This window comes from Spermophilus citellus, assembly GCF_964194105.1.
Source record: "Spermophilus citellus genome assembly, chromosome: 2".
Taxonomy (NCBI): domain Eukaryota; kingdom Metazoa; phylum Chordata; class Mammalia; order Rodentia; family Sciuridae; genus Spermophilus; species Spermophilus citellus.
In genome coordinates, this window is record NC_138183.1 from 26417545 (window position 1) to 26439524 (window position 21980).

General features: G+C 42.3%; 1 protein-coding gene and 1 long non-coding RNA gene across 13 annotated transcripts in view; one reads left to right on the forward strand and one right to left on the reverse strand.

Moving 5' to 3' along the window:
- The window catches only part of ZNF462 (zinc finger protein 462), a 142594-nt gene that overhangs the window by 41747 nt on the left and 78867 nt on the right, over positions 1-21980 (reverse strand). The gene's annotated exons all lie outside the window — the stretch shown is intronic.
- Positions 9707-14411, forward strand: LOC308642761. The gene is made up of 3 exons (XR_014020630.1): positions 9707-10219; positions 10355-10410; positions 13969-14411. It is a non-coding gene; the product is annotated as an uncharacterized lncRNA (long non-coding RNA).

The window sequence follows — 21980 nt, forward strand, 5'->3', positions numbered from 1 at the left end:
GTAATGAATTAGAGTAGGGTTCACGCTGGAGAAAAAGCAGGACTCCTGCCCAAGGACTTAGCCTCAAATGCACAGGTGGGACCCTCCATCCTCCTGGAGAAAGAATATACTTTCAACAGTGAAAATAAAATGCTTAATGTGCTTTCAAGAAAAGATGCCCTGGTCAGAATGGCAGTATCCAAACAAACAAACAAAAAACATAAGGAAAGTGTTGGCAAGGATGTGGAGAAACCAGAAACTTTGTGCGCCATTGTTGTTGGAAATGAAAATGGGTGGCCACTATGGAAATCAGCATGGAGGTTCCTTGAATAATGGAAGACAGAACTACGATATGATCCAGAAATCCTACTTCTGTGCATTTATTCAAAAGTGCTGAAATTAGAATCTGGAAGAGATAATGGCACTCCATGCTCACTACGACATTATTCACAATATCCAGGAGGTGGGAACAACCCAAATGTCTGCCCACAGATCAATGGAAAAAGAAAACGCACACATACAATGGAGTATTATTCAACCTTAAAAAAAGAAGAAAATCTGGTCATATGCTCACAAAATGGATAAAAGTGGACAACAATATGCCAGAAGTAAGGGACAAAATTTGCTCAATTCCACTCTGTGAAGGGACCTTGCCTAGAATAGTCAAACTCACAGAGACAGAAAGTAGAATAGGGATAGCCACTGGCTAGAAGCTAAAGAAAATGAGGCACTGTTGTGCAGTGGGTATAGAATTATAGTCCTGCAAGATGAAAAAACAATTCTAGAGGTCTGCTGCACAACAGTGTGCTTATATGTAGTTAACAAGACTTGAAGGTATATTTAAAATTTAGTTAAGAGGGTAAATTTCATCTTCCATGTTTTTTTAACCACATAATTTTTTTTCAGTGCCTTTAGACAAGATAATATGTCAGGTTCTTTACGAATTTAACACAGTTTAATTATCATCATAATTACTTAATTAAGGTACTTACGGAAATATGTGCTGGATTGAATTTGCGGACCACTGTGGCTAGGAAGGCACATGAGGTATTGTTTCTGCCTATAAATTGTAATGTAAGCGCCACAAGGGCCAAGATTCTTGATGCTTTTTTCACTGATGTATTTCAAGTGCTTCTAAGTGGTGGAAAGGCACTTAAGAAAATGTCTGCTGGGTTAAATGTGTGGACAGCTCTCACAACCATATGTATGTGTAGTTACTACACATATTTAGAGTTACTAAAACAGTACGTAGCAGAGAGCTGTCAAGATGATTCACTGAGTCTACTTACTTAAAAAGATGTCTTAGGATCTATCTGATACCTCTGCACCTTGATTCAACTCTCTTTCCTTCTCGAGATACTCACTGCTCACTCTGCCATGAGCAGAGTGAAATCCAGCATCCAGGACACCTATGAATCTCCAGAGTGACTGGCTACTGATGCCATTATTTCCTTTGAAGAACCTCAAATACATTCTGTCCATGGACCTCTCCCAAAGGAAACTGCATTTAAAACTAACATTTAGAAACAAACCATGTCCATTCTGGACAATGTCTGGAGAGGAACAGGACTCTCTAGAGACATTGACACTCTTTTATTTCCTTCTTTTGATTATGCCCTGAAACACTCTCCAGGCCAAAGACTCTGGCACTTTCTTGTCTTCTGCTATCAATGGGAGTTCTCGGGCCTGGATGCACAAGATTATGACACAATGGCCTGGGGACAATGGACCCTGGATGACTATATATAGGAATTCTCAGCTTGGTTGTCATGGAGGCAAACGGAAAAACAAGCCTCTAATCCTGAAAATAAGGCTGAGGCCAAACGTGAAGGAAACACACACTGAAAACTTCCTGTCATTCTGACGAGTAAAAACAAAACCTTGAAATATGATCAGGGAGTAGGTGAGGAAAAAAAAAACAATCACCAAGAATATTAGTCTTCAAAACTACGAAAATATACCAAAAAAAGGCCACTCTTTTCCTTTGTTTCCCATCATACTTAAATTCATTGAAAGTCTCTCAAAGGCCTAATTTCACATGTAACTTCATGTCACTCTGGATTTCTTTTTTTTTTTTTTTTTAAGAGAGAGTGAGAGAGGGGGGGGAGAGAGAGAGAGAGAGAGAGAGAGAGAGAGAGAGAGAGAGAGAGAATTTTTAATATTTATTTTTTAGTTCTCGGCGGACACAACATCTTTGTTGGTATGTGGTGCTGAGGGTCGAACCCGGGCCGCGCGCATGCCAGGCGAGCGCGCTACCGCTTGAGCCACATCCCCAGCCCGTCACTCTGGATTTCAAGGGAAACACCCCGACACAAGACACCAAGAACCGCTAGACTTTGGATTTGCTAGGTCTTTTTTTTTTTGAGACAGAATCTTGCTAAATTGCCTAGGCTAGGCTAGAACTAGCTATAACTGGCAATCCTCCCACCTCAGGCTCCTGCGTCAGTGGGATTACAAGTGTGCACCACCATAACTGGTCTCCTGGGCCTTGAAGGATCCATTCACCTTTCTGTGTCTACCTCTTCAATGTCACTCCTACCCAGTTAACAAAAATCAGAGGAAATTCCAGATGCATTTCCCTCCTTCTTTCTACACATTCCACAAGTCAGAAAGATCTGCTAGGCAACCTTCTAGAAAGGTCTCTCTGTGGTCCACTCACTAGTCTACTACCATTGCAAATGTCCAGGTCCTCACAGCTCTTCATGTTCCTAACTGGTTTCCTATATTCCATTTTCGTTTCCCCCTAAGGTTCTTTTCTATTCTAAAATGCAAGTGTGATCCTGATACCAGGATCTTACAGGAAAAAGCCCACACTGACCAATGGTGCTCAGGCTTCCTTCAACTCCCCAGATCTATTCTAACCCGCAACCACACTGTCCCCACACTAGCGGCCGTTTCTAATATTCACTTTCTTACGATAACCTTAGTCTTTTCAGTCTGAGATACTCTAATTAATCCATCAGAGGGCACTCAATTTAAATTTGCTATCACTGTGATATTTTCCTCAATTCTTCTGGATACACTTACTCAATTCCTACTCTGGGTCTCTCATATAGTATTCATCATGCTATATGGAGATTGTTTCACCCCCATTAGACTACGATCACTTTGATAGTAGGCGACCCAAGCATGCATCCATCTATCTATGACTTTTTGTCTTTTTCAGAAGTTGACATCCCCCAGCATTTAGCCTAAGGCATGTCCTAAAATGAGTGCTCAATAAACAATGTTGTAAACATCCAAAGAGTTCAAACTGACAACCGTGGTCTGAAAACCTGATTTCAAAGGAAAATCCAATTGACCAAATGCCACTCTCTTTCGGATGCTAAGTTTTAATAGAACTTTCCCACTGAAACACTGACCCACTTTTACTAAAACCAGCCTAGATCATTTTTAAGTATCTAGACAATGGCATCTTAACACTGGAATTCAAAAGCAAAGAAATTCAGAATCCATGGCCATCCCAAGAAGCCAAAGGAATTAATTTCTGGTTGTGACCCTAAACCAGCCAGATCGGAGTCGACAACACTCTGATGAAACAGATGACCTCAGGAAATCTGGAAGATGCTTTAGACGATTCCACACGCAGACAATCTGCTCTTTCTCCCTCCCTTTCTGCATCCATTGGTAGACATAGGTATTTTTGAGATGCTCAGGCGTAACACAGTAGGAAGCATTCAGTACACCATGACTTTTCCAAAGTCAAAGCTAAGACCATGCAAAGAGAGCCCTGGACAACTGACAAGAAGATATTCTTGGATTATTTTCAGGTATTTAGTATATTTTCTCTGTAGAAGACGTTTTACCCATTATCCCACATTAGGAACACACTCTCATCTCAGACGTGTAACATAGAGACTATTCGTTTTGCACAAGGATTTTGTGGTGGCTCAGAAAAGCAGAGAGAGCTTCATGTTATCCAGTCGATGGAGAAACAGGGACATAACCCAGGGCTCCTGAATGCCCCAGTTTCAAAAACATGTTCTTTTTCTTCCAGTGCCATCAGGAAACATTACAGGTGTTCCTTCTTCACTAAGCTGTATTAGTCACCCAAAGCCTGTATTTTTAAAAACCTTCCTTGAAACAGGCTGGAAATATGCAGAAGAAACAAACGACTGTGTGGGGAAGGAGCCTTTTCGTAATTTTTTTTTTTTTCCAGGAACCTCTGGGTGGCATCTGCCATTGTTAATTGAGAAGCTCTTACAATACCAGATGCATAATTCACCTGTGACTCTTTTGAATTGTGTGATGAGGAAGTAATGTTTCCTGCTGTTCGTTGAGATCATATAGATGTCTTTACCACACTGCAAAATCCAACGAAAAGCGACGACTACAAAAGCTTCTTTATATAAGTGACTTGGCCTCCACCACAGAGCGTGCGAGTAACCTCAGACGGCATTCAGAGCTCACAGCCCGCACGCAAAGCCATGGTGCGTCCTCCTCAAGACCCAAGTGCAGGGAAGACGCCTACTGACTTCAAGGAGTTGGTCACAATGTACGGCTGGCTACGAACCGGGCTGTGACAGCCCAGACGGGAAACCATTGTGGAGATTTCTTAAAGGATGAATCAGGAAGAAAGAGCACATCTGGGTATAAGAATATATATTTAGATGCACAGAGAGCTCTAGGTGACGGTATGGAAATCAGGGGAGACAGGCGATGGTGGGTCAGGACAGGATTGAGCAGCCACACTTCAAAGCACAAAGCTATTCTAAAATTGTCCCCGAGCCGGAGTCGCTGAACCAACAAACCCAGTGGGTTTCTTACCCTTTTTTTTCTTTTATTTTCACCTATTTCCATGCACTGTAAGAAAATCCTCACTCTGGGTTAAGCTATATTTTTCATCACCATTAAAGTGGTAGGTTCTTCCTCAGGAGAGTTCCTCCACCCATTCCAGACTCACCCCCCAGGAGCACTGCTCAGTGATGCTGGGCTCAGGGGCAGGGTGTCAGCTTCCGGGAAGCTGCAAGGATCAGGCAGGGCACCCAGGCCTCACTTTGCACCGTCTCAGCCGACTTTGCCTCTAGCAACCGTGTTGGGTGCTTTTTATAAAATCTCCTGTTGTTGACCTTCACCACATCCTTATGGAATTACTGCCTCCTATTTCACAGACAGGGAAACTGAGGAGGCAAATAGGAATCAGATAATCTTCAGCTCTCTAGAACGGGTTTTTACGCCTCCTCATAGTCCTGCTGAGACTCCCAACCAAGCTAACCTCTGTCTGGTTCCTCACTGGTCAAGTGGAAAAGATGACACTGTTCACTTTATATGAGAGCCATGTGTGAAGAACAGGGCCTGGCACACAGGGAGCCCTTGCAAGGCCCAGAGTTCCACAGCAGTCAAGCCTGTATCATATAAATTTTGCCCTGAATGAAAGTTTACTACAGATGAAAGAATGTGGTCTTCTTAACTGGACTGCGGGGTCAGTGAAGCTCTCTGACATTGCTGTCAACAGTATAATACTCATCTCAGATCTAGGCACAAGGTACATCCTCTGCAGCTACTTTCTGACTGGTTGATTCTGAGAAAAACCAAAACCAAGGCTACTGTGGGCAGCAGCCCACCTGCCGAAGTTGTAGATGGAGATGGCTGAAGTGGGGAGGGGGTCGGGGATTGACTGTGGGACTGGATTCAGCTCAAAGGTGGGCTTGACCTAAATAATGCCACAGCCTGAAGGATTAACCCCCATTTTGTTAGATAACAACACAGTGGTCATAGATCACCTTACTGCAAAAAGACCTGTCAGAGAAAATTGAATTCCCAAACCGAATTGACCTGCCTGACAACCATTCGGGGGTCATTTTCTTTTTAAAATTTTTTTCAAGATTGCCTCCATCTTTGAGCAAAATTCTTGGTGTCTAACTTATAGGTGTGGCACCAACCATTCCTATCCCCCCTAATGCCCTCCCCAGACGCCCTGCCTGACACTTCAACCCTGATCCTTTCTACTCTCGATCCTCATCTCCTTTCTTGATAGCACTGTTTTGCTAACTCACCTACAGAGCTATGTATGGGTGGATTGTCTAGTTCTCCCTGCTATAATGGAAGGATTTGGTTCCAAACTTGCATGGATTTTTGGATTTTATTTCATAACTAATGAGAGCATCTTGGCTTCCCTGGGAACATCTGGTTCTGCCGAGCAGGAGTGATGCCTTAGGTCTGCTGGCCTGTGACTCGATCTGAGAAACCTAGGAGTGCGCATGCCCCAAGAGGTGTCCTACCTTCTTTCCACTGTAGGTTGCAAAACAAGTGGAAAGACAAGTGTGTGTCAGAGGGCATGCCAGGAAGGAGGATCAGGGCCTGCAGCATGACTCCGTGGAGTCTACAAGATGTTCAGCACATCTGCAGTTCAGGGTGCAGGAGAGATCCCAGAGAGCATGTCGGGTGCCAAGAACAGCTTTCCATGCCGGCTTGGGATTTATTTTGAAGGCAAAGGAGACAGCCAGTGAAGGACTGTAAGCAGGGAACAGGTGAAATAGAGGCCTTGCATCTTTACCTTTTCTATGTCTATAAATTGTTCCCACAGCCCTGACCAAATGCTCCTCAGATGGGGAAAGCAGCTTGGTATAAACGGTTTCCCACATTGAGAAAAACCCACTGGCAGCCATTCCCTGTAGAGGATGGAGTGCCGTCAGGAGCCCGCAAGGATTCCATACTTTGTTAAGTAGAAAACACTCTTCCCCTCTGGATTTTACTAGTGCGTTGGAATTGTTACTTAAAATTCAGTTCCTACTGTTTCTAGTTACACTCACATCTGGAGTTGATTACGGTCCCTACCTATGCAAAAGAAAGAAGGAAACTCAGTCGTCTCTTTGGCTGCTCTCTGTCATCCCTTCACGTGCAAAGCAACAGGGAGCACAGGCAACCAAGTGGCACATCCACCCGATGCAAACCATCACCTACTGGTCATCAGCCAAGACCCTCTGGTCTCTTTCCTGGATACTGAGTCTCAGCAACACCCAAATGTTTCAAGATCTCCATTTTACTCCTTAGTAAATATCCAAGCGTCATCCAAGGACACTTCATACATATATGTCCTGGGCTCATTAGGCTCAACTCTATGGTCAAAAAAATTATTTTGTGAAGCGATGCAACGTTCTCCTGGATTCACGAGCTCTTTGTGAATGGCTTCCTGATTCATAACAAATATGTCTACTATCAGCTAGACAGTTGATAGAGACACAGATAATCAGCCCTCCTATCTCAAGAGCTCTCAGGTGGTTAGGGAGAGTACTATAACACACATTAAAATGAGCAAGTGCTCCGAGGATGGAACAGACACCCACGGGAGCCCGTTATCTGCTGTTAGCAGTGTAGCTAGAAGACAGCGGAACTCTACAGTCAGGGAAAAAAAAAAAATTCAAATCTTGATTTAGTGCTTTAAACTCCTGTAATGACTACTTATGAGACACGACCAACTTTCACTTCACATTCACAGGACATCTACTCTAGGTGGGAAGCCCTAAACACTGTGCCAGGGTTTAGAATAGAAAGGTGGCAAACACTCTGCCCCTAACAAGCTGCCTCCTGGCAGTACTGTGGGGTTGGCGTCCTCAAGAGAGGAAATGCACAGTGCCTCGGGTTTCACACCTGGGAACATCACCGAAGTGAAGGAATTTGCACCAGGCTCAAAGGACAAGTAGGGTCTGGAGGCATAGATTTGGAAGAAAGAGAATGAAACACAAGGAGAGGCAAAGGGGTGGGAAGAGATGCTATTCCATTTGGGCAGAAAGAACCTGGGAGCAGGCAGCTAACAGGAGGAGAGGCTGGGTACAGCGTGGAGAATGCTGGGTGCCAACTGTTTTGAAAACAGGCCATGGAGAGCTGATGGGGGGACACAGGAACTGACCCTTGCTTAGGACTGTTTAGGTAAGAGATGGCGATGGGAAGGAGGGTGTGCGGCAGGTGAGGGTTAAGGAAGGTAAACCCCAGGACTGGGTAGGCAACAGACTGGCTGATGGAAGGGGTCCAAGACAACCTGAAGGGGCCGAGGATTCCTGGGGTCTTCCAAGGTCAGGCAGAGGGGAAGTTTGGGAAGGAGTTAATGAGTTCCCTTTGAGAACCGCTGAGGAGGCTGAATGAGAGATCCAGGTGGAGAAAGGGAGGAGCAGACAGGGAAGAGGGGCTTGCCCTGAGGTTGGAGCTGGAGGTGCAGGAGTGGGAGAGTAGGAGCCCATTCCATGGGTTTGGAAGTGGGAACACAGAGAGGAGGAGGAGGAGCGGACCCAGGGGTAAGCGATGGTCACAGCAGGAATAGTGGTGAGGAGGAGGCATAGGGAAGGGTGTCCTCAGGCCGGAGAAGAGTCCAAGATAGAGAGCAGCCCCAAACCAAGGCAGGAGGATCTGCCCAGGGAAGCTCAGGAGTTTTAAAGGCCACAGACAAAAAAAGAAGGATTAGGCAAGAGCAGAGGCCACGGGCTCCTTTGCTCGGACTCCCTGATGACCCTCGTCAGGAGGAAACAGAGGTGGCAGCAGGAATAAACAGCAAGAAGGAAAAACCCTTTCCCAGACAAAATGTCCCTGGAGTTAGCCAACAGGATCACGTCACCAGAGGGTATCAGCAAAACGCTGACAGGCAAACCCAGGCTCCACCAGCTCAGAGTGAGTGAGGAGAGGAGGCCCAGCTGGGGATATTCACTCTGTCAAGGGACCTGGAGGATGAGACTGCAGTTGCTCACATAAACTTACAGAAGGTCAGATCCAAGGATGGCTCTGATATCTAAAGCAGAGCACATTCCTAGGACTTCTATGGACACCTTTCTTAGACTTTGTAGGGTAAAAACAGGCATGTCCAAGAATGAGGTTAAAGGAACTAGACAGAACAGCCCTGGTATCAGGGCAACAGCACAAGAGCCCCAACTCTGCCAGATGATAGTGGGCACACCACTAACTTTCTTAAAGTGTCTATTTATTTTCCTTCCTCCTAAATCAGCAGGGAGCTAGCTGGTCACATAAGTTCTTGTCACATGGAATTGTTATATGCATGAAGTGAAATAAAACAGTGTTTGTAAAGTACTCTGTTATAAGACATGCAATAAATGAAAGTTACCATTCATTAAAAATATTCATTGATAAAATAATGATGGGAATGCTGTCTGACACAGGACTTATCAATGCTTTCCACCAGGGATCAAGTGCTAAGGAGTTTCTTGCGTAGGTGGTTTGGTTTCAATTAAGTGCTGAAGTTCAAGTTTATATCAACAGGGCTCCAGATTAAGCACCACTTTCCAAACACTGAATTGCTACGGACTCCCAAGAAAGATCACAATGTACAGGAACTTCATTCAGCTTCCAAGGCAAGATGTGAATTTTTTTCCTTTGTCATCAAACACACACACACAAGCAAAATAACAACCACCTCACCAATCTCTGGCTAATGACAAATTATCATAAATTGATAAGAAATTTGCTTCTAACATACAATTTTAATAATATCTAGTTTTCTGGTAGTGATATAGAATATGATAGCATTTCCATGTTATCTCATTTGATCCTTAAAATAATGCTATAACATAGATATAACTATTTTATGTATTAGAAAATCAAGGCTCAGAGGAGGTAAATGATTTATCCAGGGATACTTGTGTCTGATATGGAGCTAGTCAGAACATCGCCTGCCTAAGCCTGCATGTTCCATTACAACACAAACGTGTTTCCTGGACTTGAACCTGCAGCAGTCTGCCAACTGGTCCTCAGACTCAGGAGTCCAGCATCCTATGGTGATCTGAAGACTACGAAGAAAAGATGATCTATGCAGAGAGCTGGTTTTAAAAAGATCATTTGCCCCTAATTTTCATTAGCTCCAGTTGGGTGAAAATGATCCTTTCTGGCATTTGCTCAATCAAAATGAACCCAGTGATACACAGCAAGAATCGTACTCGATGCCAGTACTGCAGCACGACTCCAAAATCCCACTGAAAAGCAACTGTTATGAGTTAGGGAAGAGGTTCCATGGAACATTGGGGTGGTTCCCCAGAGCAAAAATGTCCTGACTAGAGCCACAGCAACCAGGAATGCCCGGGGTGGAACTCGGACTGGCTTGTGGAATACTCAAATGCTGCAGATCTATTTCTGTCAATAACCCTCACTCCACTTCTGGATCCAGAAGCACAATAAGAGCTGCTCCACCTGGTCTGCAAGAAGACCTGAGGCTCAGTGGCTCAGCTGGTCTCAAGACTTTCTTAACAGTTGCTTTACATGGCCTGCCCTAGTAGGGTCGCCTCCTTTTATTGGGATGAAGGTGAGTATAAAAATCACCACCCAGGGGTACAACTTATCATAGTTTATAAAGCTTCTTTCTCTTACATTGTATTAACTTTATCTGAATTTAGAAAAAATAATAACAAGTAAATAAATCTGTCCTTCATTCACCCAGCATCACCGCTTCTCTGTCCTCAATTCTCAAGTTCTTTTCTGCTCTGGCCACCCACAGTGAGTGACATCCATGTACTCGCCATACTCAGACCCTGTGATTTAGAAATTACTGTCAAAAATTAAGAGCTATAGTGAAAGAGGCATGTATTAATAAAACTAATCAAAAAGTAACTGAAAAACCAGTATTTTAAAAGATTAAAAAAATGAATCTTTCATTTAAATGTTGAACTTCATTTTTTTGAAGTTATTTTTTTCCCCCAAACCTCCATTATGGAGATGACTTAACCAAGATGCAAAAGTATACTGCAAATGTATCAGCAAAACTGAGCTTATTTTATTGTTACCATAACAACATATCGAATATACCGATTTTAAATGTGTTTGTTGGGAATTTCACTCACAATTCACTGTCTGCCTGTGGTTCCGTTATCATAATTGCTGCATTTCTTCTAACAGAAGTGTTGGTGGCATCCGTCTTACTTGCATGCAAGGTAGATGTGAATTTCCTCATCTTTTTTTCTCTGCATTCCTAATTAAAAACCTACCCATGGGCAAAATTTTAAAATACTGTAAAATCAGAGTAATAATAAAATCACAACTTACAAGTACAATAATTTGTGATTGCCACAGCTATTAAGCACGCAGCTGCTCACTCCACTGACTCCAGCACAGGCAAGAGAGAGACTGCAGCTATCTGCAACTTCTAGAACACTGTTGTGACTCAATACCTATCTCTTTGCAAGAAAATACCCTGGAATACTTACAGGTTAATTGACATTGTACAGGGATAAATCTCAAGAAGCTCATGTGGATTTCTTAAAAGTAATCAGATTTGTGCTTAACAAAGATAACCTGGAAAACAGACTGGAAGACTGACCACCATCAGAGGATGCAAGAGAGTGAGGGCTATTCAGGTCTGGGTTCTGACAAGTCTAGAGACCAGGATGTCGGAGAAAGCTGCTCTGAAGTGGTCAACCCTAGAACCTGGGTGGTTGGGTCAGCGAGGAAAGGACATCTCAGAGCAGCTAGTCAGAGAACATTTAAGAGTCTGAGACCCTGGTGATGGAGCAGTTATAGTGAGTCCTGCCACGGATGGGCAGTAGGACTAGAGTTGGGACGGAAGTAAACCTCCCTCGCTGAGTTGTCTATGAGTTACTCCCCTGGAGTCTCGTCTATCCAAATTCCATACCATTGGGGCTGGGGATGTGGCTCAAGCGGTAGCGCGCTCGCCTGGCTTGCGTGCGGCCCGGGTTCGATCCTCAGCACCACATACCAACAAAGATGTTGTGTCCGCCGAGAACTAAAAAATAAATATTAAAAATTCTCTCTCTCACTCTCTCTTTAAAAAAAAAACAAAACAAAACAAAAAACAAATTCCATACCATGACAGTCACAACCGCAGCAGAAAAGGAAGGCTGCAAGCATCACAACAAAATTGTGGAGGAAGGAAAAGGAACATTCTGGAAGAAGAAAACACAGAAAGCAAGCAGGAAATTGGACTATTAAATAAGGAAGCGGAAATATTCAAGAGGTAGCAAAAGGCAAAAATATTTAAGAGGTGCAGCCCCTTCTCTTCTCAGCTGCCCAAAGAGGTGTCACCTGGGCGGCAGGAAGTTAAAGGGATAGGGTGCTGTTGATGAGGGTAGCAGGTGTCACCTCCAGGAGGGAGGAGCTATGCAGGAGAGCACATTCTGGCACACAGGTAGCTGGATTCCATTCGCTTTTTCCAAACATCATGTAACACAACTGAACTTGCAGTCAATAACATTCCCAGGCTTTTTCCACACATAAACCCTTGTTTTATTGGCCTTCCTTGTATATGGTTGCTTTTCCAACCCAAATTCAAATCAGTTTAAGAAATATTTATCAAATAGCCTGCCAACCACCAGGGCTCGGAGAGTGAATAGGAAGCAGCCTTTGACCCCAAGAGAGCACACAGTTTATAGTGGGGAGCAGATACGGTAACTGATAATCACATGGATGTGAGGCAACTCCAGAAATGGAAGTAAATACAAGGGTCAGAAGCTACCAACAGACTTTGTATTTATCCCTCGCCAAGTCTCTTTTTCAGACCTTTACTATGAACAGTCTAGACAGCCTGTAATCTTGACTTGGTCATTTAATTTATTGACCATTTACTGGTATTTAAAACGTATTAGGTCTCAAGGAAATAGTAGGGAGAGAGGATATACTTCAGTTTTGAGATGAGTAGCCTTAAAATGAAATTAATGGGATTTTTGATTGGCAAAATCTCAAAGGCCTTTCATAATTTTGAGAAGTCCACCTTAAATACATATATCACATTTTTTTTCAAGTTACAAAAATACTTGAAGGCTTTAAATAGTCAACATTTATTATTTGAACAGAATAGTTTTTATTTATTTGTTTTAAGGAAACCCACCATCAAATTTCAAACCTATAGTAAGTCAAGTGATAGAATCTGTCAACTGAGAGCAAAAATGTATGAAAGAAAAATAGTTTGTGTAGTATGATCCTAGCTTTGTAAAAATAATTAAAATTGCCAAACAAACTATGTCCATTAATAAAACAAATATTGAGATGACTCTCCAGCAAACTGTTGGTTCAGACTATTATGGGGGGGGGGGGCGCAGGGGCTTGCATTATGGGTGACTCTTACATTTTATGCTATGAATTGCCATCAAGTTGTCCTTTAATCATGAGGAGACATAACTTTTGTAATCAGAATGAAAAAAATCTATGCAGCCATATGATTACTCCTGACTATTTTTAATACACACCTATTCCTGAAGACCCGTAGATGCACTTGAATGCAGCCACAGCTCCAAGGAACCCTGCTACCTCCACAGGGAAAAGGCCCCTTGCTGCTGGTCTTCCCTGTTCAGTCTGTTTCTTAACAACTCCAAAGTCCTCTTCCTGGAATTAAGTGCCCCTATGGTCTGGCACCACCTCTACATTCCCACTAACCTCACCATCCACCTGAGCTGGACTGGTCTCCTTGTAGTCCCAAGAGCCTCTCGTCCACATGCTTGTTCATTTCTGAAACTCCTCTCACTGGAAACTGACTTCTCTCTGCCTGTTTAAATCTACTCACCCTTCTGGCACAGCCCAAGCCTCACTCTTCCATGAAGCCATCTGTGGCTCATCAATTCCTTGTCTTTCCATTGTTAGTCATTAAAATCTATATGCACAATGTCTACTCCATTATAGTCTGGTCCTTAAACTTAATGCTATCTGTATACCTATTAACTTAAGCTCTAAATATCAATAGTTAAAAAAAAAAATACAAAAAAAAAATTGTCTCTAGTTTTCTTTGGGAGATTCCAGACCACATATCCCACCCCAAACCTGTAAGAAAAGGCTGTCCCTTGGCCACTTTGGATCATTTCCTGGATGTGTATTTTTGATGTTAGACTTCAGTGAGGTACAAAGGTCAAGGTCATAGGCTTCGGAGTCAGTGAATAAAACCCAACTCCCTTGCGCACAATTTTTTTTTTGAGTAGGACTCACCTTTTCATTCCTTCTTTATAAAGTGACAATGATCTTGATTGATTAGACACAGTAAGAGATAACAAATTTAAGGCTATCAGCAGAATTAAATAAATTATTAAAAATATGGTTATTTTTATCATTCAGGAATTCAGCAAGAAGACGTGCAAAACCCTTATATAAACCAGAATAGATGACTTTCAAACTGGCCAAGGGGAAATAATAACTGACCATGCTAAAAATCAAGAACCACGCTAAGGGTTTGAAAGGTCCTGCGCTGCTCAATGTGGCAACTATTGCAGTTCTGGCGGACGACTCGTAGTATGTGAAAATAAAAGATGACCTAAGGGGAGTGACTTGCAGCCAGTCGTCTAAGAATGTTTTGTGTCCCCGAGGAAGCTGCAGAACTTAGTGTTAGAATAACTTGTCCAAGAGCAGTGTGCTGGTACATGAAACCTTAGCTGGGCCTTGCACTCCCAGCCAAGCACCTCCTTGGGTTGAGCTTGCAAAGGAGAAGAGCCCCATGGCAGGAACTCACCCCTTCCTGCGCATACACAGCAAGGGAATGAATCTACAAAAGCAAGCAGATCCTCCTATCTGATCACCTGCCTTTCATGTCACCTTGGCCATCTTTATCTTGCCATTTTTTGTTTAACCACCATCACCGGGAGTCTTCTATAGAATATTATGTAGGATTATGACTGTATTAAGAAATGACAAAATACACTCTACCGTCATGTATATCTAAAAGCAGCAAATTAAAAACATAAGAAATGTGAACATGTTTTCCTGGCCATACCATCAAAGTTTATAAAATATTTTTTAAAAATAGTAATTGTTTCTTAAAAAAAAAAAAAAAAGCTATATTTCTGTTATCTCATTCTCATCTCTGCATTTAAAAAAAAAAAAGTTTTCCATACACCCATCTTTCCCAGGACATCCCTTTTGCTCCAGCAAGGCTTACCAGGATCTCTACCTATGAATCATGGCTCACTCATGTTTCTCCTCCCAATCCAATACCCTTCCTTTTGGCCTGAGTAAAATTCTCTCACGCAGAGCAGTATTCGAAAGGGAAGAGAAGACCTACGAGTCATAGAAATCTCAAAAAGACAGTTTTGAGGGATTTTTGTTCAAATAAAATTGGGTTAAAATATCTAGCAGGAAAGAAATTCAAGGTGGACAGTGATAAGACAAGGGAAAATTCTTTCATGAAAAAAAATGCAAAAACAAACCCAGATGAGTCAATTTAGATGATTTGACTAATAATTAAATGTATACTTCCTGCCAGAGAAGAAAATAGATTTCTTCTTCTTCAGACACTCCCACGACTGAGGTTCTGAAGGACATAAGGTAATCTCCAAGCAGTGCACCAAGAGATGCAAAAGCCAGATGTGGAACTTCGAAGCAAACTCTGGTGTTGCTAGGGACCAGCTCTGAATAAGTTTGGTAGTAAATGCTTATATTTCTGGTGACCAAATGTTTTTGTTGGCATGGGAAGAGGGAGATGGGTTAGTTGACTGAGTTCCCAGGACATGGGAAGTCTACACTTGAAATGTTTTTTAATCCTTGGCACATAAAACTGTGGCTAATTCAAAAAGTCACAAATCCCAGGCAGGTGGGTTTCTTGGGAAGGGCCTGTATTGCCTAATCTTCAAATCCAGGAGGATGATCGCTTTGGAGGGTTCATATTTGCCATTGAGGCCAAGTTCTAATGGTTTATCCCCTATGGATTCTGGGTGTTTAACAGAATCCAGAATCTTCAGGGCCACTTGGTTCCATGAGAGTTGAAGACCTCTAAGTAAAAAAAGTGTCATTCTTTATACTAGACATTAAAACAAACTCTAGTTTAATGTAGAAATTCTGGTATGAAAAAGGGAAGGTTAGTAGTATCTGGTCAGATAATTTTAGGACCAGCAGACCCTATTAAAAATTATAGACAAGCCAATAAAATTATGCTTTATATCCCATGGACTATAAATGATGTAAATCTTTGTACTTTACAATTATTCACTCGAGAGTCTCCATTTCATTATTGTCATTTTTTAAGAAACCACCTCTTTTTTTCTTTCACCCCAAGAGAAATCTGATTGCAATTGGAACCTGCGTGGAAGGTCTGATGCCCTAGCAACTAATTGGATCCTCTTAAAGGTTGAATTTTATGTCTGACCTATTTAGAGATCTGAAAAGCTCCTCTCAGAAAAGCAGGCATCTCAGATCTTAATTTTTAAGTGTCAAGTACTGCTGCAATCAAGGTTAAATGAGTTGATAGATTGAAGCTAGACTCAACACACTTCTTGGAGAAAGAGTTTCCTTTTAAGCGTACATGTAATTCAGGCACTAATATTTTTAAAGCTTTACCCAATACCTTACATTTCATATAAGAAACAAAGGCTATATTTAGGTCGAGTTCCATGTTATAAGACATCTAGGGACAGTTCATGTGTTAAACATAATGATCCAGAATTGCATTTGTTAAAGACAGGATTTGTTTCATGGGTATTGCTGAAGTTTTTCATCTACAGCAAGGGCCAGTATAGTATCCTCCATGGGCAATCTGGCCTCCCCTTTGTCTTTGTTCATAAAGTTTTATTCAAACATGTCCATTGGTTTATACATCGTCCATGGTTGCTTTCATGTATGAGGGCTGAGCAGTGCTGACTGAGACTACATGACTCACAAAGTTGAAAATATTTTCTGTCTGGCCCTTTGCAGAAGAAATCTGACAAATTTTCCCTAATAGTTTGAAAAAACTGACCCACATGAGTCTCACAAAATGAGTCTCTTCTAACCCATATATTTGTTTTATATGAAAAGCCCGGTGGGAAAATTTCTCAGGTAGATTAAAAGGTTCCACTCATTGAAAAGTTTTGTTGGTTTTCCTTTGAGACACACAGAGAACTAGCTGGCCCTCTCCAGGGTTGATGACTGTGTGCACTGGCTCCAAGAAGCGGCTCTGCTATCTGGTGACCAGACCAGCAATGTCCATGTCTGGAGCTCCACCACACTTACATCTGTGGGATTTATACCTTCAGATTTCCACCTCCACAGAAGGTCTCAAAAAGCAGAGACAAGGACAACGTTTAAAACTCTATGTCAAGGAAACTCTTTTCATCTTGGCAGAATAATTCCATCAGAAAGTTCCTGAGAGAGCAGTCCCTAAGGCTTCATCTTCAGATTATTTACCTGTGAGGCCAACTCTTACATGAAAGGGAAATAAACTTGCCCTTGTATAAATTGCTTCTGTGGAGTTAGATAATTTGGGGAACTAAGTACAATTAGCTGAATTCAAAACTGGGATGCCTCTAACAAACCACTGTTCGGTCAAAGGAATGCAGTATTTATCCAATTGTCTCCACCAGAAAACCAGGGGGCAGAACCAACAGCATATCTACCAGTACAAATAAAGCAAGAGTGACAGAAGAGTAATCCAGTAGGATTGGGGACGATAAAAATCCATCTTTAGAGCTGGGGATGTAGCTTGGTTGGTAGAGTCCTTGACTCATATGCATATGCCCTGGATTCAATCCCCAGTACAACAAAAACAACAAAGTCTTTAAAGGATGCAAAAGTCATAAGCATATACAAAGAAGCAAGGGGGGTACCAAACCGTTCTAAGACCCAGCAGGATTTAATCAATGGGGTACAAACACAGGTGAAGGTGTTAGAAGCTGAGAGTAGCATAGAGGTGACAGGGAACATCAGCAGGTGTTAGCCAGACCACTGAAGTGGGAAAAGAGTGATGAAATGGTAAACTTTGAATGCAGTACAGAGGATGCTGTGACAGTAAAAAGGACCTGTGGTGTCTAAAAAGTCTCTTGGGCAGGTGTGGTGGCACAGGCCTATAATCCCAGTGGCTCAGAAGGCTGAGGCAGGAGGATTGCGAGTTCAACGCCAGCCTCAGCTAATTAGAAAGGCCCTAAGCAACTCGGAGAGATCCTATCTCTAAATAAAATACAAAAAAAAGGCTGGGGATATGGCTCAGTGATTAAGTGCCCTTGGGTTCAATCCCCAGTACCAAAAAAAAAAAAAAAAAAAAAAAGAAAAAAAAAAGTCTGAATAAAATAGTGTTTATGAAATTAAGTTTAGAGTAGAAAAGGCAACTGAAAATTGAGGCAGAAAAGTCATATCGCTCCTTCCAAACCTTTTCAATTAATCTACAATATCAAAGACTTCTCTGTGGGTAGACTCTCTGGAGATTTAATTATAAAGGGGCAGGTATCAGGACCAGGAGATTTTTGTGTTCTTTCTAGGTTGCTAACCAGGGCATGGGCAAAAAAACACCATGCTACCCTCATTCACCTTATTCATTGTGTACCTTAGTACCCGATTCCTGTTTTATTTCAAATGTATCCTAATTGCATTTCCCAAAGCAAGCGATTCCATACAGCATAACTGGACAGAAAAAGTTCTTCTTTCTTAAATTTTTCATTGGGGGAAATTCATGGGAGAAAAAAAGATGAAATGGCATCATTGGCTTGACATCTTATAAAGGATATAGCCGAATTTTAAATTACACATCCATTGCCCATGCCTTGTGCAGCTTCTCAGACATAAACAGATCTCATGGCTAAACTATGCTGGCCTCATTTCTTTGTTATTTTCTAGCTGTGAATGTCTGTGTATTTTTCTATGCTGAAAACAGAGACTAGGAAACAGCCTGATAAAAACCAGTCCTATATTTTATATGGCAGGAGAAGGAACACAGTCAACACAAACACAGCACAGCAGTTTGCTCTGTTGACAAACTTATTGTCTCCCCTTAATGTGTTGTTTTGAATAGCAATTATGTGTCATTTCCCATTATCCTATACACAAAACCAATACCATACAGCCTTTGCTCTGCTATCCAAAAAAATGATCATGAAGAAGACATGAAGGATTCGGGTGCTGGTGAAACACGTCAAGATTGACAGCTTGGCCCAAGAGCACTGTTTAAGCACAGAACAGGTGTGTGGCCTAGCAGCTGGGGTGAGAGGCTGCCCTCCACTTTCTCCAATTCTCGCCTCTCCCTTGCAATGCTTTCCTCTGGGTCAGAGAGAGAAGGAACAACCTCCCATTTGGGCTGTTTCCCTCTGCCAGAGAGGACTGGCTTGCTCTCAAGACAGCAAGCATCTGACCACTGCAAAGAGCAGTGAGCATGTCAACTCGTTTTATTCACATCCCTCGCTAGGGATTCAGAAAGCCAAGGACACACTGGTGATTTCCCTGGTTTTATGGATCTTGACTCCCCCCAGGCCTGCAACACATTTTTGGTTCGTGTGTTCAAAGTGTCCTGGCATCTGCAGTGTGGGAAACCTTAACTGAGAGCCAATAGCCCCACAGCTTCTGCCTATTAAAATGTGCAATTGGATTTCACATGTGTGTTTTAAACACCATTCAAAGCATGATTTACAGGCTACTGTCTAGCCCCACAGCTGTTTTTCCATCCTCCAGACTGAGCTGTTTCTAGGAATCCACCATCCAGATCCCTGGCAAACAGTCCTCCGAGTGTAGGCCGCCTCAGTCACTCACAGCCACTCAGAACCATGCAAAACCTACAGCAAAACTGAAGGCTTCAAGAAAACACGGGGAGGAGGAGCCATTATTTATTCTTTCCATGGAATTGTTCCTTCATGAGAACAGCCCATTTGATGCCTTCTTTCTGTCCACCCCGCCTTCTAATCAACTTTTTGTCATTTAATTAAACTAATCACTCCTGGTCCTTTGATATGGGCTATTTATATACCTTAAAAACAGCACAGGTCCAATGCCTTTTGTGTAGGCCTTACTAAATGGTTACCACCTAGAGTTTTCAGTTACTGTACTGTTTCTTAAGAAGGAAAGGAAATCGCTTTTATATATAGGAAATTACCTTCCCGTAGCTGGGCAAAGCTGGGCTCTCTGTATTGCACAATTACCTAATATCATATTGCCATGTTTCTTATGATACCAGCCCTCCCCTCTGCCCAGAATCTATGACTCTGACATCACCCCACAAAAAGTTCAGGCCTCAGGTGTGGGGTTGTGGTTAGCTCAGATTCAAGGGCTGATAATGTCTTCAAAGCATTTGATTTTAAGCTTTTGGAGGTCTAGAACAGTATTGTATTCATGTTTGACTCTTCTGTCCCTGGCCAACCTCTTGGTAGAGAAGACAGGCTCAGGAAGCTGACATAACTCTTCTTAGCTTATGTAGAGAAACATGGTCCATGCAGTGGGACATCTATCTATAAGAGATCCTGGTCTTGATAGAGAGCCATCTTTCATGGAAAAAGGACAATGGAAAAAGATTGGACACTGAGAGAAACTGCCCAAGAAAAGCTTTTGCTGAGAATGGTGTTTGGATGGACCAATTTCAACCAAAAGGCTCCCGGGGTGTGGCTTCCATTTCAGACAAAAACAATTAGATAAAAAGCACCTAATGGGCTGGGGGGTGTAACTCAGTGGTAGAGCACTTGCCTCACACACTCAAGGCCCTGGGTTAGATCCCCAGTGTCACAAAAAAAAAAAAAAAAAAAAAAAAGTTAATAAAGATCTACAATTTGGGTCAAATTAGATTTTGCCCTCTGGTTGCAAAATACCAATGTTTTCCAATGAGTTGAATCTCAAGATACAAAAAAGGCATTTTCTTTAACCTTTCACATGTACTCTCTCCAGGTCCCAAGTTTGAGGCTCTCAAGTTTTCTGGGAAGGAAAAAACAAGCCAACACCATAGACATTCTCCTGCATTTTAAACTACTGTACAATTGAGTAGCTCGTGTGCTCAGTTTATGACAAGCCATAGCATCTTAAGAAGCCTTAATGAGCTAGAGGTGTGGAATTATTGCCTAGCATATATGAGGCCCTGGGTTCAATCCCAGTACCCCCTAAAAAAAACAAACAAATCTGCCTTCTTTGTTAAACAGCAATGCCTTAACACAGGGATAAGGAACTACAGTGTTTAACATACTGCCTAAAGATTTGCAGAGGACAGGACACCAAGCCCTACAACTCAATAAAGATCTTTTTTTTTTTTTTTTTGGTCTTGGGACTTACCTGTTCATTTCCTCCCACTCACAGACCTCATGAATAAAGATTACCTCGTACTGTTCTGGTAATCTGAGAATTAGACCAGGTTGACAAGTTGAGCCCTTAGATCATCAGGTCAATGGAAGAGTCTTCTATTTTAAACCCTACATTAAAAATAACCCCAAATTCATACTTGCTATAAATGGTCCCAAAGGCCAGAAAAGCAGTCAAAAGATGGGGGAAAAAAAAAGAAAGAAAATGAGGACCCATAAAATGACAGACTTCTTATATGTCACATAATGTATTGGGCACTTTACAGGTGCACCTTTTCTCATTACTCTCCAGACAACCTGTGAAGGCAGGTCTCATTATCCAGGAAACTTAAGATCACCTGGGGAAACACCACTAGCATTGAAAGAAGTGAGACTCTAATCCAGGCCTTAGTTCCACTTTCTTTCCTGTCTACGAAGCTCTGCCCAGGAATGCAGGAGTCGACCTTAGGGAACAGCCCAGTCCCTGGGTTTGGAACTATGCAATCCAGTGGCAGTTAGCAGCTGGGAGACACTGAAGAAGGGATCCAAGCATTTGAAGGGGTTGGAGGAGAGCAGCTCCCCTGTACCTCCAGGATCCACAGACTTCCCTCCTTCTCTCCCAAGTGTCTGATTCAGCAGTTGTCTGAGGTGAGCAGAGTGGTCAACACAGGTCTGTTTCCTGTTCTGGCCCAAACTTTACATTATCCCTTGGTTCACTATGCCACGCCTGCAGGCTCCAAGACTGGACTCTCTTTCTGTCCTCATCTAGCCTTGCTCACATGACCAGTGAGAGGATCTTTTCCACAGCTTCCTGTTTTCTTTTTAAGCTCCAAAACCGAACCCTCCTCCCAATTATTGCTTCTCCAACATCCTTCAGCTATAAGAATTCACTATGGTGCCCTTGATAGACCATGTGGCCTGCTCAGAAATACTCATGCTCCCTCTCACTTCCTACTTTGAATTAACTTTCATAACTGTTACCTCAAACAGCTCACTGGACATTTATATACATATATACATATATATATATAGTGTTTATTGGTAATAGAGGATATAAGAAAAAATGAGCAAACAACAACAAAACAAAACAAAAAACTGCTGGATATTCCATTCTGGTCTTGCTCAAACGCACACAGAAGAATC